This window comes from Chlorocebus sabaeus, chromosome 28 (genome assembly GCF_047675955.1).
Source record: "Chlorocebus sabaeus isolate Y175 chromosome 28, mChlSab1.0.hap1, whole genome shotgun sequence".
NCBI lineage: Eukaryota > Metazoa > Chordata > Mammalia > Primates > Cercopithecidae > Chlorocebus > Chlorocebus sabaeus.
The window spans coordinates 21,402,319-21,419,420 of NC_132931.1; positions in this window are offsets into that span (position 1 = coordinate 21,402,319).

The window sequence follows — 17,102 nt, forward strand, 5'->3', positions numbered from 1 at the left end:
GGTTTTCACCTTTTACTCCATCATCTAAAAAACTTAGACCATATCTGTTATTCTTTAGAGAGAAAAGGAGGTTTAGAACACACAGGGGTGCTGATTCTGTCTCAGAGCGTCTGGCTGGCCCCCGTGCCCTATGGCCGTCGACGCTGCCTGGCAGATGTCCGGTGCGGTTGCTGCTTCTCCGTCCCTCCCAGCTGACGGTGGGCTGTTCGCAGGCACAGTGGCACCCTGTTGTCAGGACCGGCCTGGCTGGGCCTGGCGGGGGGCGGGGGGGGCAGGTTTGTCAACGGGCTGAATCCCAGAAGGCCAGACATGGAATGTAGAAGTCGTGGGATCTGCACAGAGGAAATTCAGCGTGTATCAGAGTGGGCCAGGTGTAGCAGTTATCCTTGGTTCCTGGTGAGCTATCGTTTTGGAAGTTACGGGAGTTTCTCTGGGTTTCATCCGGTGCAGATACAGGAAGGATGAGCCCTCAGAATGCGTGCGTCCTGCCTCCCTGCTGTTGACTGAGGCATCTCTGCTGTCTCCACGAGAGCGAGTTCCCCTGTCATCCAAGGCCCCACACGTGTTAGCCTGTATTACTGGGGAAGGAAGGCTTGTGGCCTCAGTCTGCTTACCTGTAACATGGGGTTATCTGGCGTAAGCAATGTGGACTAACTGTCCCAAACGCACCTCTGACAAATCACTTACTATGATGTAAATCCCTCAGAAAGATCCCAAAATAGGCTGCACGTGGCGGCTCACACCTGTAATCCCAGCACGTTGGGAGGCCGAGATGGATGGATCACGAGATCAGGAGATCAAGACCATCCTGGCTAACACGGTGAAACCCTGTCTCTACCAAAAATACAAAAAAAAAAAAATTAGCCTGGCATGGTGGCGTGCATCTGTGGTCCCAGTTACTCGGGAGGCTGAGGCAGGAGAATGGCGTGAACCCGGGAGGCAGAGGTTGCAGTGAGCCAAGATCACCACCACTGCACTCCAGCCTGGGCGAGAGAGTGACACTCTGGTTCAAAAAAAAGAAAAAAAAAAAGAAAGAAAGATCCCCAAACATGGCAGATTCCTTTCCAATACAGAGCTGCACTTTCAGAAACTAGGAAAAATCCAAGCTGAAAACGGCGGCAGGAGGTGTGTGAGCAGATGGTGCAGCCGTTCCAGGGGTGGGCAACTAGGCCCAGCAGGGAAGAGCCTGTGTTTCGATGCCCATCGACAGAAGAGAGATGAGGCTTTGGACTCACACACGCTGGGGGTGAGAACCGCGACTGTGGGTGGAGCCCAGGCCTTAGCAGAGCCTGTTCGTTTTAGTCTGAGCTCTGGTGGAAAGAAAGTTTCTGCTAAGAATTATAACAATAAAACTGCCTGCATTGTGGTCAGGTTGAGAAAATGCACCACCAGGAGGCCCGGGAATGCCCAAATGAGGAACTGGGGGAAAAGTGGGATGAGCCTGGGGGGCCTCTGGCAGGAGCAAATTGCAAATCACCCTGGGACACATCCTCAACAGAGGTCACACAGCATTTCTGGATAAAACTATAGACTGTGAACTCACAGTAGAAACCCACAAGCCCTGCAAAGAAGAAATGCAAAATATGCAAAGCGGTGCAGTGGCAAGATGACATCTTCAAGAAATTCAGACAAAAGAGTCATCAAATATGCAACATTAACATTTTTCAAACAATTAAAAGCGTGGAAAGAAGATATCTTAAAAAATGAGTAAAGACCAGCAAACAAGGTAAGAAAACCAGGCAAATTTGGAAAAGAACAACAACAACAACAAAAATCTCCTAAAAATGAAAAGTACAGTCACTGAAATTAAAACAATTTAGATACAGCTACTGAGAATTCATAAGATAGATCTGAGTAAATTGCCAAGAATGAGACAGACAGATAAATAGTTATTGTTTTGGAAGTTAATCTCTCAGCCATTATCTCTTTAAATGTCTCCTTTCCCAGATCTATCTACATGATAGATTACAATGTTGTATATGCGTCTAATTGGAGTTCCACAGGGAAAATTGGTGAAGGGAGACATTTGAAGAGATAGTGGCTGAGAGATTTCCAGGGCTGATGGAAGTCACGCATCTCCAGATTCAAAATCCTAAGTCCTGAGCAGGTTAAATAAAAACAAATTTTCACACAGCATGTTGTAATGAAAGAGAAGAAAACTAAAGGCAAAGATGATTCAGAAAGGCAACTGGAGATCTTTGTTTCTGGCCAACATGGAGTAACAGGACCTGGATTTACCCTTCTACCTAAAATAACCCAAACCAGGCAGACTACGTGAAATGAGAGCTTTCAAGAAACGAGACATCGTATAACAAAGTGTAATGATCCCTGAGCGACGGGAACAACAAGGTGAGCCCTACCACCACCCCAGCTTCCTGCCTTGAAAACGTTCTCAGGACATGGTTCAGGGAGGCAGAACCCAGGGGAGCCTGGCGGACTCCTGGAGTTAGGACACAGAACTGAGGGTTCAGGAAGAACAAACCAAGATGATTCAGCTCACAGGACAGAGTGAAGGAGAGGGGAGAGGGGCACGGGCGAGTTCTGGTATCTGCTGAGGAACCCCCTGCTGCTTGAATATTCAGCTAAATACTCATCAGCATTATTTTTATGTGACGAAAATACCCAGGGCTGCAGAGTGAACCATCTGAAAGGATTGGTGGTACCAGTTCCTGGTGCCCACACCGGAGAAGGGAATAGTGTCTGTTCTCACCAGCCAGGTCGGAAGCCTCGTGTTCGTGGGACAGAGAACACACAGGAGTCTTACTTCCACAGCGGGGACTGTTTGGCCCTAAACCCAACACTGATCTTTTCCACTCAGGATCAAACTGTTTCCAAGTAACTTCAATTAAGATGCTGTAATATGTCTAACTGCTGTTTCACAGGGAAAATTAGGGAAAGGAAATATTTGAAGGGATGTTGGCTGAGAAGTTTCCCAAAACGAAGCACAAGAATATTTATAGAAATATAAAAACACCCGGAATCCAATCAAGAAAAATTCACAAGGTCTAGCATCTAATTAAAGACGACCACGTGTAAGGAGCAGGAAAACATGACCCAGAGTGAGAAGACGTAATCAATCGAAACCAACCCGGTCTGAATAGGTGTTAGAATTAGCAGAGGCAAAGACGTTAAACACTTACTATAACTGTGCTTTATGCGTCCCCCCAAAAGTTCAGTAGTCAAGTGGAAGATACTAAAAAACACACATTGCACTTCCAGAGATGAAAGTTATCATGTCTGAGATGAAAAACAGACAATTGAGATTGACAATGTATGAGACATTGTGGAAGAAAAGGTTAGTGGACTCACAGCCATAGCAACAGAAACGATCTAAGGTAAAACCATCGAGAAAACAGAGTGAGAAAATGACCAGGGTAACAGTGAGTTCAGAAGCAACTTCGAGGAGACTAATGTATGTGCAACTGGGGTGCCTGAAAGTAGGCAGGGGGCGGGGCAGCAAAAGTTTTTAAAGAAATAATGGCTTAAAAATGTCGCATTTTGGCCGGGCGCGGTGGCTCAAGCCTGTAATCCCAGCACTTTGGGAGGCCGAGGTGGGCGGATCACGAGGTCAGGAGATCGAGACCATCCTGGCAAACACGGTGAAACCCCGTCTCTACTAAAAAATGCAAAAAATTAGCCGGGCGTGGTGGCGGCGCCTGTAGTCCCAGCTACTCGGGAGGCTGAGGCAGGAGAATGGCGTGAACCCGGGAGGTGGAGCTTGCAGTGAGCCGAGATCGCGCCACTGCACTCCAGCCTGGGTGACAGAGCGAGACTCCGTCTCAAAAAAAAAAAAAAAAAAAAAAAGGTCGCATTTTGATGTAACAGTAATAATGAACTCACAGACTGAAGAAGCTTGATGAACCCCCAAGCATGATAAACAAGAAGAAAACCACACCAAGGCACGTAATAATCAAAATGTTTAAAAACAATGGCAAAAGGAGCATTTTATAAGCAGCCTGAGAAAAAAAGGCATGTTCCACAGGGAGGAGAAAAGACGAGGCTGACTGCAGACTTACCATCATAAACAATGCAAGTGAGAGGACCGTGGAGAAGCATCTTTAAAGTACAGAAGGAAAAGGAAAATGATAATGTCAATTTACAATTCTGTACCCGGCAAACTTATCTTTCAAAAATGAAGGGAAAATATAAAAGCTGAAAGAATTGGCCACCACTGGACCCAGACCCCAAGAGAGGATATAGAAAGTCAGGCAGATACCTCCTTCAGGCAGGAGGAGAATGCTACCAGTGGGAAATAGAAGTCTACTCAGTGGAAATGAAGAGCGCCAGAAGTGGTAAACACATGAGTAAATATATGCGATTTTTCCTATTTAAGTCTTTTTAAAAGATAATGACTCTTTAAATGAAAATAATAGGCCAGGTACAGTGGCTCACATCTGTAATCCCAGCACTTTAGGAGGCTGAGGTGGGTGGATCTCAAGGTCAGGAGTTCGAGACCAGCCTGGCCAACATGGTGAAACCCCATCTCTACTAAAAATCCAAAATTAGCCAGGTGTGGTGGCAGATGCCTGTAATCCCAGTTACTTGGGAGGCTGAGGCAGGAGAATCAGTTGAATCTGGGAGGCAGAGGTTGCAGTGAGCCAGGATCGTGCCCCTGCACTCCAGCCTGGGTGAGAGAGTGAGACTCTTTTTGTTTTTGAAAGCATAAAAGAAAGAAAGAAAATACTAATAGTGTATCATGGGGACCATGATGTAGGTAAAAGTAACCATATCACAACAGTAACACAAAACCCCATTGTAAGGTTCTTATGCTGAAAGAGAGGTGATATAATACTATTTAAAAGTAGATCGTGATAAGATAAAGAAGTATATTATAAACCCCAAAGTATCCACTAAAATAATAAAGCAAAGAGTTATAGCTAGTGAGCCAATAAAGACAATAAAATGGAATAATAAAAAGTATTCAATCAAAAAAGGAAGCAAAGAGGGGAACAAAGAACTGAAAAAACAAAAAGAAAACAAACAGCAAGAAGACAGACTCAAACCATATCAATAAACACATTAAAGGTTAATTGTCTAAATACCCCAAGTGTAAGGCAGACATTGTCAGACGAGACAAACAGCAAGAAGACAGACCCAAACCATATCAAGAAACACATTAAAGGTTAATAGTCGGCCGGGTGCGGTGGCTCACGCCTATAATCCCAGCATTTTGGGAGACTGAGGCAGGCAGATGACGAGGTCAGGAGATCGAGGCCATAGTGAAACCCTGTCTCTACTAAAAATACAAAAATTAGCCGGGCGTGGCAGCGGGCGCCTGTAGTCCCAGCTACTCGGGAGGCTGAGGCAGGAGAATCACTTGAACCCGGGAGGCGGAGCTTGCAGTGAGCTGAGATTGTGCCGCTGCACTGCAGCCTGGGCCACAGAGACAGACCCATCTCACACACACGCGCGCACACACACACACACGCGCACACACAAAGGTTAATAGTCTGAATACCCCAAGTATAAGACAGACATTGTCAGATGAGACAAACAGCAAGACCCACTGTGTGCTGCCTAGAGACACACTTTTCAATGTAAAAGCAAATAGGTTAAAAGTAAAAGGATGGGAAAGCTATACCGCACTAATACTAATCAAAAGAAAGCTGGAGCTGCTGTAATAACATTAGGAAAAGTAAATTTCAGAGTGGACACGATTACCAGGGATACAGAAGGTTATGTCATAGGGATAAACGAGTCAACGAACAAGAAAATAACAATTCTCAGTAAATTATTCCCCTAATAATATGCTGTCATAAAACAGGAATCGGTAACTGATAGGGCCGCCACCAACATCGATCAATCTCCTGCCCTGTTTGGAGGCTTCAACACCCATCTCTCCATAATTGATAAAATACGTAGACAGAAAATTATTGAGGATGCAGAATATTTGGACAACACTGTTTACCAACTCAGCCTAGTTGTTTTTTTATGGAACTCTCCTCTCGTAACAGCAGAATATCCATTCTTTTCAAGAGCGTACGGAACACTGACCAGCTTGTCCATGTTCTGAGCCAGGAAGCAAGTCTCAGTAGATTTAAAAGGATTCAGATGATACGAGATATATTCTCTGACCACAGTGGAATTAAATTAGAAACTGACAACAGAAAGATCTTTGAAAAATCACAAAACAGTTGGAAACTAAATAACACACTTTTAACAATCCAGGAGTAAAAGAAGAAATCATAAGGAAGATTAGAAAGTATTTTGAAGTGAACAAAAAATTTAAAAACATCATACCAAAATGAGCAAGGTGATGCTAAAACAGTATTGAAAGAGAATTTTATAGCTCTGAAAACTTGTTTTGTAGAAGAAGAAAGTTTTCAAATCAATGACCTCAGATTCTACCTTAAGAAGCAAGAAAAATAAGTGCAAATTAAACTCAATGTATGTAGAAAAAGGAACTAATAAATATCAGAGCAGAAACAAATGAAATATTAAAAATAAATTTAAAAGTGTGTTCTTTGAAAAAATCAATAACGTCGATAAACCTCTAGGTAGGCTGATCAGAAAAAAGAGAAAAATGCCAGTTAATATGAGGAATGAGAGAGGTGGCATCCTAGCAGATTCTATGACTATTAAGAGAATAATAAGATAGTACGAACTTTTTTGTGCCAATAAGTTTAGCAATTTATAGGAAATAGATTCATTCCTTAAAAATCACAAATCACCAAACTTACTGAAGAAGAAATTGATAACCTGAATAGCTCTTTACTTATTAAAGAAATCAAATTGGCAATTAAAACCCTTCCTACACAGAAAACTCACATGGCTTCGACTGGTGAATTCTACCAGAATTTTAAGACTACACCAATTCTTCCAGAAAATTGAAAAGCTGGGAATACTTCTTAGCTCATTCTATAAAGTCATCATTATCTTGATACCCAAACAGGTTAAAAAGTCATCAGAAGAAAATAAAACTAAAGACTAATATTCCTCATATAAAAAGTCTACTAGAGCTGGGCCAGGCTCACACCTGTAATCTCAGCTACTCAGGAAGCTGATGGAGGAAAACCACTTTGAGGCCAGGTGTTCGAGACCAGTCTGAGCCCCACAGGGAGATCTGTCTTGAAAAGAATTATTTTAAAAAATTAACAAGGCATGGTGGCACAAGCCTGTAGCCCTAGCTACCGGGGAGGCTGAGGTGGGAGGACCTTCTGAGTCCAGGAGTTCAAGGCTATGCTGAGCTATGACTGTGCCCCTGTACTCTGCACTCCAGCCCGGATGACAGAGTAAAACATTGTTTCTAAAAACACGTACATGTATAGATACATATAATTGCCAAATGGAGTTCATTCCAGGAATTCAGGGATGATTTGATATTTGCAAAACAATCAATGTAATGAAGCATATTAGTCAAGCAGAAAAGAATATCCTTATAATTATCTCAGTAAATGCAGAAAAATCATTTGACAAAATCGCACATCCGTTCCCAATAAAAACTCTCAGCAAACTAGGAATAGAAGGAAAGTTACTCAACCTGATAAAGGGTATCTATGTTTAAAAACCTGTGGCCTATAAACTTTATAACCGGTATAAAGATGGAATGCTTCCCTCGTAATGCCAGGAGCAAGGTAAGGATGTCTACTCTCGCTCCTACTATTCAACAGGCTCCTGGAGGCTCCAGTCAGTGCAATAAAGCAAGAAAGTAAGTGAAAAGCATCTGGACTGGACATGAGACAGTAAACCTGTATTCACAGAAGACAGGCTATATGTGGAGAATCTTATGGAATCTACAAAAAGCAATTACAACCGATAAATGGGTTTAGTGAGATGGAAGAATATAAAATCAACAGACAAAAATTAATTTTATATCTGCATACTGAGAAGTAATCAGAAATGGAAAATTTAACACTGTCATGTAGAGTCCTATAAAAAGTTTAACTAGCTGAGATGTCAACTTTCCACAACAGATTTTTGGCTTCAGCACAATCCTAATCATCATTCCAGCAGGTTTTCTCATATACATTGACAAACTGATTATACAATTTATTTTGGAATTGCAGAGAACCTAGAATAGCCCAAACAACTTTGAAAAAGAAAAGCTGTAAGACTGTCACGACCTGATTTCAATATGTATTGGGAAGCTACAGTTATCAATACTGTGGTGTTTATGTTAAGAGAGGCAAATAGATCAATGGAACACAACAGAGAGTTTAGAAATAGACCCTCACACACATAGGTAATTGATTTTGGCAAAGACATCAAAACAATCCCATTGGGGAAAAAAAAAAATCTTTTCAACGAACGGTGCCAGGATGATCGTATGGAGAAAAAACTTATCTGACACTGTTACCCAAAACTTGATTTTAGGTGGAGCGTATTACCAAATGTAAAACAGAAAACTGTAAAGCCACTAGACAAAATTATAACCTGGGTATAGGGAAGGTTTCTTAAGGCAGAGAAAAAAAAATTTTTTTGACACATCAGACTTTATCAAATTAAAAATTATTTTTGTCAATATTCCATGAAGAAAATAAATAGGCTAAACACAGACCGGGAGAAAAAGTCGTGCGAAACCCGTAGGACTTTCTCAGGAGCGCACAAAGAAGTCCTACAACTCAAATATGAAAAAGAGAAAACGCCAACATAAATAAGCCAAACGCCCTACTCAGCAATGGAAAGGAACGGAGCACGGATGCACGCACGACACAGGCAAGTCTCAAAGCCTTGTCCCGGGAAGGAGCTGTTGTATGAAGTTCTACAACACGCAAAACTCATCTGTGGAGAAAAACATCAGAACAGGTTTGCCCGTGGGGCTGACTGAGGAGAGAACTTTCTGGAGTCGGGGAAATGGTCTTTCTTTTCCTTCAGGTCCGACCACCCACGGCATGCATTTATCCAAACTCACAACGGCACCTTTAAAACGGGTGCCTTCCACTCCAGGTGCAATTTACCTAAAGAAATAAAACTCTGCAAACAAGTGTTGAGCTCTAGTTAGTTATACACATGCTGAAATATTCGGGGCCAAGTGCACCGATGCGAGCAACTCACTTTGAAGTTTATAAAAGATTTGATGGATACACGTCCTATAATAAAGCAAATATAACAAAATGGTAACAGTTGCAGAATCTAACCAGTGGGTCTATGGCTGTTCACTGCGCAATTCTTCCTGCTTAAAATTTTCGTAATGAAATGTCAGTGGGAAATACCAAGAGGTGGTAACGGTCAGGACTGATCAATTGATAGACAGCAAATTTGAAAACAACCACAGTCTATGCGAGGAGATAATGGAATACTGTTTTAGAATCGAAACAAAGAAAGAAAGAGAAGGAAGGAGGGAGGGAAAGGTGGAGGAAGACATTACTTTTCCGACTAAGACGGAGATACCGCCACCAACAGAAAGAACTACTTAAGGGTTTAATTCAGGAAGAAGGAAATCTATCCCAGAAGGAAGGAGTAGGACCCAGGAACAAACTACGAGCGAAGAAAATGGCAAACATCTGGAAATATGTGTCCAGGTATTTGCTACATAAAACAATAAGAACAGTGAGTAATCTGGGGTTTGTAAGAACAAGCTGGAACTTGTATCAGTCACGATGCTTGGTTGCAAACAACACATCTGGTCTGGCTAAGTTTAAGCAGAAAGCACACTTATTAACAAATATTAGGGCACTCGAACTCGGAATGTGCCCAGCCAGAAACAAAGCCTGGCCCTGACCTGGGGGCTTCTCCCTGGGAGCCTCACCGTCGCCCCTGCCTGGCACCTGCCAGGTTGGACAGCGTTTCTCAGTAGGGCAGGCTGGCATCTTGAGAAGGACAATTCTTCACTGTGTGGGGTGGTCTTGTTTACTGCGGAGTGTTTAACACCTCAGTCCACACCCAATGCTTGTCAGTGTACTCCCAAGTCATCACAACCACCAGAAACACAAGCGCGTTCCCAAGGCCTTCAGGGATGAGGTGATGCCGTCTTTGGTTGACGTCTCTGTGGGTCTCCTCCCCCTCGCTCTCCTGCTGCCCCGTCCTGCACAGGCAGTGCTCTCAGCACAGGCAGCACAGGCAGGTGCTCTCGGCACAGGCAGGTGCTCTCAGCACAGGCAGCACAGGCAGGTGCTCTCGGCACAGGCAGGTGCTCTCAGCACAGGCAGCACAGGCAGGTGCTCTCGGCACAGGCAGCACAGGCAGGTGCTCTCGGCACAGGCAGTGCTCTCAGCTCAGGCAGCACAGGCAGTGCTCTCAGCACAGGCAGCACAGGCAGCACAGGCAGGTGCTCTCGGCACAGGCAGGTGCTCTCAGCACAGGCAGCACACGCAGGTGCTCTCGGCACAGGCAGCACAGGCAGGTGCTCTCGGCACAGGCAGGTGCTCTCAGCACAGGCAGCACAGGCAGGTGCTCTCGGCACAGGCAGGTGCTCTCGGCACAGGTGGTGCTCTCGGCACAGGCAGCACAGGCAGGTGCTCTTGGCACAGGCAGCACAGGCAGGTGCTCTCAGCACAGGCAGTGCTCTCAGCGGGGGTGATTTACATCCAGGACATATTTGGCAAAGTCTGGATATATTTTTGGTTGTTACGACTGAGGGGTTCCCACTGAGAAAGGGCAAGGATCCCAGCAAACACCCTACAGTCCCCACCACAACGAATAATCCAGCCCTACATGTCGATAGTCAACAGTGCCAAGGTTGAGACACCCTGACATGGGTGGTGTGGTGGGGTTTAACCTTTACATTTTAGGACGTTGGTTGTCAGCAGGGGTTATGACTGAACCAGAAGAAGAGTGAACATTACCCAGAGGTGCTGGATGAGGAGGTGGATGTTGTAACAGACGAGACTTTGCAGGGCTGCTGAGTATAGTTGTACAGGTTGTGTACTGCACAATCAGAAAGTACCACTCGCACTGTAGACCCTATACACGTGTGTATTTTTTATGCCAATTTTCTAGCAGATGGCAGTCTAAAGCCATTGGTGACAGATCAGGATCCACATGGCAGGTGAGGTGGAGGCCAAGCAGGCAGGGCCCTGGTGCCCGGTGGGCTCTGCACCAAGAGGAATAAAGGGGAGGTTGGCATCCTTCCTCGTGAACATCAGGGACCGTCTAGGAGGTGCTGTGATCAAAATAGACAGAAATTCGTGCTTGAAAGTCAGAAACACCAGGGCAGGTGTCTCTAATCCCACCTGCAGAGGAGAGGCAATCAGGAAAGGCTTCCTGGAGGAGGCAGCCTAGGAGCTGCATCTCAGGGCACAAATAGGGGTTAGCTGAGCTGAGAGGGCAAAAGATGCCCTCCTGAAGCAGAAAGCTAACGTTTTGTTTTTTAGCAGACAAAAAACATGGCAGAGAGCCTCTCCGGAGGCTGATAGAGAATCAGCGAGGAAGGCAGGCTTGACTGGGGGAACTGAGGGTGCCCGTTCTGGGTGGGGGAGCAGGGTGCGGTCAGGGTCTCTCCAGGCAGAGAGGGAACAAGGCCACTTGTATTTACTGCAGTCACAGGAATGTTAAAAAATAAAATAAAGAATTGGCCGGGTGTGGTGGCTTGTAATCTCAGCACTTTGTGAGGCCAAGGTCGGTGGATCACTTGAGCCCAGGGATTTGACAACAGCCTGGGCAACATAGGAAAACCCCGTCCACACACACACACACACACACACACACACACACACACACACACACACAATTAGCTGGGCGTGGTGGCAGCTACTCGGGAGGCTGAGGTGGGAGGATCACCTGAGTCCAGGAGGTCGAGGTTGCAGTGAGCTGTGATTACGCCACTGTACTCCAGCCCGTGCAACAAAATGAGACCCTATCTTAAAAAAAAAAGAGGGGGAGGAAGGGGATTATTTTCAAAAATGGGACAATTGGCCAAACAGAGCTATACCTTTTTAAATTTTTGTTTAAATGTTTAATGTTTACTTTTAGTGATTGGACACATTTCTCTGTCACACATGCCTGTGTGCAATGTCATCTCATGTAAAGCGTCCTTGTCTGCAGCCCTCAGACAGGTGAGGCTTGGAGCCCCTCACCTCCGGACCGTGAGACCCTGGGCCAGGATTCTGGCTGTGGGAAACAGCAAGGCTGCCCCGGACGGGCACTCAGCTCTGTTTGGAGCCCCTCCCTGGGGCTGGGAGCCACCTGGCCAGAGGGTGCCCAGGGCCGGACAAAGAGGGCAGAGGTCCGGGCTGGAGGGCACAGGACACAGGCTGTATGGGAGGTCTGTGCCTACAAGGGATTGGGTCATTCTGTCTCAAGTCTGCCCCGTGATCCCAGGGATGACTGCAGATGAGGGGGTCTCTTTGGGGACATCTGGAAGGTTCTCACGGCCTGGACTCCACGTGCGTGTGCATCCTCAGTGCCCAGCAATGCCAGCCAGCCCTGGACCTGGCGCTAGGCTGTGAATATTCGCATCCTCAGAAGGCCGGGGGGTGTCTGTCCAGAGCCGAGGGGACCATCGGTCTTGACGCTATTGCAGACACACAAACAAACAAGCCACATAATTTCTTCGCGGCCTGCCGTGGTTCCGTGAGCGCGGGTGCCTGGCGCACGGCCCCCGCCCAATTACATCTCAATCAGTGTTAAAAGGCATCTGACATTTCTCTTTGATTTATGTATTAACCTTTACATCCAGCGCAGGCGGGCGCTGATTGCTTTCATCAGTTGCACTGAGGCAGCTCCGAGGGGCTCCTCCAGAAGCTCTTCCCACCACGTCCCCAGGTCGAGTGCTTCCTTGAACACGGAGCTGACTCGTGGAGACCCCAGGTTGGTGCACGAAGGCCAAGGCTGCGTCCCCGCCATCCCCAGCACCTCCACTGGAGGACAGGCTCCGGGAAGCTCCGGGAGCTGCAGGTCCACGGCTCTGTGCGCTCCTCTCTCCACACAAACGGCGTTGAAAAAGATGGTGGCTGCCAACTCTGTGTTGATGTGAGCAGTTGTGGGGCCGTGGGACTGTGCAGCTGACAGACAGGGGTATGGGTTCCCAGAGACCCCTCACATATCTGCAGCCTCCCACAGCTGCCCCATCACAGCCCCACCCCACGAGTGCACAGAAACCCACACCACATACTTGTGTGCATACTCGAATGGGCACTCACTTGGCACAAGCACATGTGTGCTCACTGACATCCACACTGCACTCATGCACACTCACACTCACACACACTCATACACACTCACATACACACATGCACATACACACATGCACACTCATACACACACACACACTCACACACACTCATATACACACATGCACATACACACACGCACACTCATACACACACACATACACACACTCATACACACTCACACATTCATGCTCACTCACACGCACACTCACACTCACATACACACACGTACACTCATACACATTCATACACACTCATACACACTCACATACACACACACGCTCACATTCATCCAGGGACACAGACTCACTCCCACTCAAACGCACACTGGCACACCCAGCAGACGTGCACACGTGGGCACACACCCGATGCCCACTCGCACACAGAACACGCGGATGGCTGAACCAATGGAAGAGATGCCCCGGCACCCTCTTCACCCCAGGGCGCCTGTGCAGGACGGGACTTCAACTCACACCTGGATGGAGGTGGCCCGGCTGGATGATCCAGGCGGTTCCACAGCCGGACGTGGGATAGCAGTGTGTTTTGGGTTCCAGGAGATGGTGGGGAATGGAGACAGGGACGGGAGGGCAGCCAGTGCAGGGAAAAGGGGAGGTTGTGGGCCAGGCACCTGGGGCTCGGTGCACTGGGAACCCTGAGAGTCACGGGCATCGTGTAGGGGCCCTAGGCTGAGCCCAGCCCTGGATGGGGACCGACGGGACAGCAGGGAACAAACGGTGAAGTGGTCAGTGCCCCTGCCGTCCCCTCTTCTTCCCGAAGGCCTTTGCAGAGCTGTCCCCTTGCTGACCAAGCCCTCAGCCCTCGGTCCTGATCACCCAGAGGGCACGCCCCTCACAACCGTCCCCAGCAGCCGAGAGGCCAGGACCGCAGCTCCCAGACTCTCCTGGGCCTCAGCAGCTTCTGGGAATACAGACTCCAGCCCCGCCTCAGCTGCAGCGGCTCAGAACCTGTGGGAGAATCTGCATTTGCATCAGACCTCCCAGGCAGTTCTCACATAATGGCTACTAGGCCACACCTCCCTCAGGACCTGAGGCTGCTGTGCCCGTCTCATCAGTCAGGATTCCACCATTAGGGATATTTTGTTTCTTGGACCAAAGTACTTATCCCCCATTATTAAACATATATTGGGCCGGGCACGGTGGCTCACGCCTGTAATCCCAGCACTTTGGGAGGCTGAGGCGGGTGGATCACAAGGTCAGGAGATCGAGACCATGGTGAAACCCCGTCTCTACTAAAAAATAGAAAAAAAATTAGCCGGGCGCAGTGGCGGGCGCCTGTAGTCCCAGCTACTCGGGAGGCTGAGGTAGGAGAATGGCGTGAACCCGGGAGGCGGAGCTTGCAGTGAGCCGAGATTGCGCCACTGCACTCCAGCCTGGGCGACAGAGCGAGACTCCGTCTCAAAAAAAAAAAAAAAAAAAAAAAAAAAAAAAATTAAACATATATTGAACCGCTTTTGTATAAATCAGGATTCCTTCCATTGCAACTATCCAACTGTAGCCAAACTGCCCTGAGCCCAGTGGAGAATGACTGGCTTAGGTGACTGGAAGGCAACACTGGGCTTCAGGCGTGGCTGGATCCAGGTGCTGGAAACAAGCCCTCAGGAACCTGCCTCTCCTCCTTTTGGTTCTGCATTCCGCTGTGGAGTCCATCCTCCCACAGGCTTTCCCTGGTGGCTGCAGGTGGCACCGACAGTCCCAGACCACGTTCCACTGTGTGGACCCTCCCCCGCCATCCATTCCAGCAGAAGCCCAGGGCTGGGGTCCCGTCCTTGTTTTGGGTCACGTGATGCCTCCACCCCAGTCTCTGCGGCCGAGGGGAAGGGGTCAGCTGGTGAGGCCTGGGTCAGGGGTGCACTCAAGGTTGATGGTGGGCCGGGTGTGGTGGCTCACGCCTGTAATCCTAGCACTTTGGGAGGTGGGCAGATCACTTGAGCTCAGAAGTTCAAAAGACCAGCCTGTGCAACAAAGTGAAACCCCATCTCTATAAAAACCACAAAAATTATCCAGGCGTGGTGGTGCACACCTGTCATCCCAGCTTCTGGGGAGGCTGAGGTGGGAGGATTGCTTGAGCCTGGGAGGTGGAGGTGGCAGAGAGCCAAGATCGCGCCACTGCACTCCAGCCTGGGTGATGGAGCCAAACCTTGTCTTAAAAAAAAAAAAAAAAAAAAAAAAAAAAATCCTGGCTAACACGGTGAAACCCCGTCTCTACTAAAAATGCAAAAAATTAGCCGGGTGCGGTGGCGGGTGCCTGTAGTCCCAGCTACACGGGAGGCTGAGGCAGGAGAATGGCGTGAACCCAGGAGGCGGAGCTTGCAGTGAGCCAAGATCGCGCCACTGCACTCCAGCCTGGGCGACAGAGCGAGACTCTGTCTCAAAAATAAAAAAACCGGATGAAGGAGGTCACCCCCACCCTAACCAGCGGGCAGGGGACGAGGGGCCACTTCCCAGAGGAAACCCCATGAAAGGTGACTCTAAATGGCTGGTTACAGATGGGACCCTCTCTGTCCTCATGCTCCCAGCAAGAGGCTCCCACGGCCCAGGCATGACAGGACCAAAGTGAAAACCTCCCTTAGCCCTGTTGAAGCAAACCATTGTGGACAGAAAGACTCCAGCAGCTCCTAGCCCCGCTGTGCCTGGTCCGCGGCCGGCGGGAGGCCACACCTGGCCCTGGGCCGTTGGGGGATCACAGAACCTGTCTGCTGCAGGCCTCAGTCTCCCCATCTACAGAAAGGGACCAAATCCACCTACCCAACCTTTCAGGGAGCTGCGGTGAAGGCTGAAAATGCTGCCGGGCGCTGAGGACTGAGCCTGCGAGGGCTGTTCCTTCTGGAGGCCCATGGGGTCCCCCGGCTCGGGCCCGGGATAGCAGGCTCCCCAGCGCACTGGTGCTGACACAGGGAAGCTGTGGCCCAGGCAGGCCCCAGAAGTCACAGGCAGGGAGACTGTATCTCCCAGGCCCAGCTGGGCAGACACCGTCGGGGATCCCGGGATCCTCAGGCCAGGCCCAGCACAGCCCGGGGTCCCCCCATCCACCTGGGCCCAGACCCCTCGCCACAGATGGGAGGCGTGCGCCCCTTGCGAGCAGGGAAGCCTGAGGTTTCTGGGACCGAGCTGCCAGCCTCCTCCGTGTTGAGGGCGACACCTCGAGCCAGGGTTTTCCTGGCCCACATCTGGCCGAATCAGTTCCTCTACAAAGAAAACGGTGGGAAAAATTGTTCCCAGCTTTTCAGAAACGCCAGATACACGTGACTCCTCGTCTCTGTGTTTGGGATGGCTGAGCCATATACGTGCCTGCTCTGCGAGCCAGTGCTTTACGGGAGGCAGGAGCATGGCCAAGAAACACATCACAGCACCTACTGTGTGTGGGGTCAACGGCAGGCCAGGAAGCCGGGAGGCACGGCAGACTCAGGAGGCGGGGCTGGGGGTACAAGCGGGAGAACCTCCGGCCTCCCTCGGATGTGCGGCAGGGACCCTGGAACCAGCATGACTTGTGCAAATCCTTACCCAACCTCAAACCACACGGCCCTAGGCAGGTCTGTGTGCCTCAGTTTCCTCATCTGTGACACGGGGAGGAGATGAGATGTGTCCGTTAACTATGAGATGCCTCCTCACCTCTCGGCCTGGGAGTGTGCACCCAAACAGCTCTGCCTGGGGGCTGGGCAGAGGAGGACAATTTGCACCAGGCCTTGAAAGCCAAGTGGGTTTTTACGAGGCTACGAAGATGAAAAAGGCATTGCAGAGGGAGGAAACCACGTGTGTGAGGGCGTGGAAGCGTGACCGTGGCAGGTCAGATGGAGCCAGCAGTCTCAGCTCAGCAGGACCCGTTTTCTCTCCCATCCTGTAGACAGAGAGAGGAACAGTCTCACTCTGCCCAAGCATAGCCGTGGGTGTTTCACATGCTGTGCACTGTGCATGCACATGTGTGTGGCTATATGTGTGCGTGCTTGAGCATACAGGCGTGTGTGTGTGCATGTATGTGGATATGTCTGTGTACATGCATGCATGTTCACGCATGTGTGCCTATGTTAGTGTGCAC